The sequence below is a fragment of the Eriocheir sinensis genome, unplaced genomic scaffold (genome assembly GCF_024679095.1).
Source record: "Eriocheir sinensis breed Jianghai 21 unplaced genomic scaffold, ASM2467909v1 Scaffold619, whole genome shotgun sequence".
NCBI lineage: Eukaryota > Metazoa > Arthropoda > Malacostraca > Decapoda > Varunidae > Eriocheir > Eriocheir sinensis.
In genome coordinates, this window is record NW_026111964.1 from 245,881 (window position 1) to 247,499 (window position 1,619).

Genomic DNA, 1,619 nt, shown 5'->3' on the forward strand with positions numbered 1-1,619 from the left:
GAGGAAGATGTATAAGTAGGTGAAAGGAACGAAGGAGAGAGAAACAGGGAGAGGTGGAGGGAGAGCGAGAGATATTCGTAGAAAGGCAGAGAAGGGAGGAAGAAAAAAGGAAAAGAGGAAGGTTGGAGGTGGAAGAGAGGTAGAGATTTTCGTAAGAAAGTAGAGACGAAAGAGAGAATTAGAAAGATAGGTAAACACAGAGGGACATTATTGAAAATAGGCAGGGAGATGAAACACAAAAGCCAGAGAAGTACAGTTAGGGCTGATTACTTAGTTTATTGACCACAAATTTCAGTCGACATGCAAAATAATCTTAAAAGGTATCCTCTCTAATATAACACAACAAAACGTAGTATTGAACATAAAACATTAATGGTCCACTCCGCCCGGAGCAGCACACAGGACGCACCGGGCCTCGGCAAGTGTATCATTATGCAGATTAAACCAAACGGACGCGAGCATGTAATAGGAAAAATTTTGAGACGGAGATTAAACAGAGGCCGGGCATCCACTCCAAGGCAGTCCCTTCTTAGTGTGTGGTGTCGGAAAGTGATGGGCAAAGAAAGCATGGAATGGAGGCGTGGATACGAAAACACGAAGCTACAAGGAACAAAGCATCGTAATAGTAACAACAATAATGATAATAATAATAATAGGAGTAATAATAATAATAATAATAATAATAATAATAATAATAATAATAATAATAATAATAATAATAATAATGGTGAGGATGCTTCATTAAGGCCTCAAAGGATCACCACAGGTCTGGCTTGATGAAAAGGAGGAAAGGAGAGATGAGAAAGGAGGAGGGTACTGGGTGGAGGAATATGAATGATTAAACAGAGCGGAGTAATCACGAGTGGAGAGAAATCTCCCAGACTAGTCAGAAGGAAATATAGAGGAAAGACCAAGACATGGGGAGACACTGAGAAAAAAGGAGGAAAAGTTGGAAAGATTGGTTTAGTCGGCGCAACATCTGTGGTCATATGCCGCAGAGAGACAGAAGGGGAAGGAATTATAGGAGAAGGGAACAGATCCCAGGAAACGGGACACAACCCCCGATGAATACCTGGTACCCATTCACTGCTGGGTGGACAGGGGCGTAGGGTATCGGAAAAGCCGCCCAAATTTTTCCACTCCGCCCGGGAATCGAACCCGGGCTCTCTCGGTTGTTAGCCGAGTGTGCTAGCCACTGCACCACGAAGCCCTCCTCAAAAAAGGAGGAAATAGAGTAAAAAGAAGAGTAGGGAGAAACAGAAGAATGGGAAGGAGTGAGTAAAGAAAAAGAGAATAGTGGGGGGAGAGAGTTATGTGGCGGATGAGAAAAAAGGGAATTATGAAAGAAGTGGACGCTGCTGAGGGGACAAAGGGTGAGATGGATAAAAAGGGGAAAGAAAGGTGAAAAGGGAAGTGCAGGGAGGAAGACAAGAAGGAAAGGACAAAGGAAAATTAGGTAGGAATTGTGTTTGGATACGACTGAGGCTCGAGGAGGAAGGGAGGGAAGAAAGGAAAAAAGGGATGCAGATGAATGAGAAAAAGATGAATAGGGAGAGAGAAAAAGCTTGTGAAAATGGGCAGAACAGGAAAGAAGAAAAGAAAGAAGGAGAAAAGTGGAA

General features: G+C 43.1%; 1 non-coding gene across 1 annotated transcript; it reads right to left on the reverse strand.

Moving 5' to 3' along the window:
* Positions 1-1,136: 1,136 nt before the first annotated feature.
* On the reverse strand, positions 1,137-1,210 carry Trnav-aac (transfer RNA valine (anticodon AAC)). The gene has a single exon. It is a non-coding gene; the product is annotated as a tRNA-Val (tRNA).
* Between the last annotated feature and the right edge of the window lie 409 nt (positions 1,211-1,619).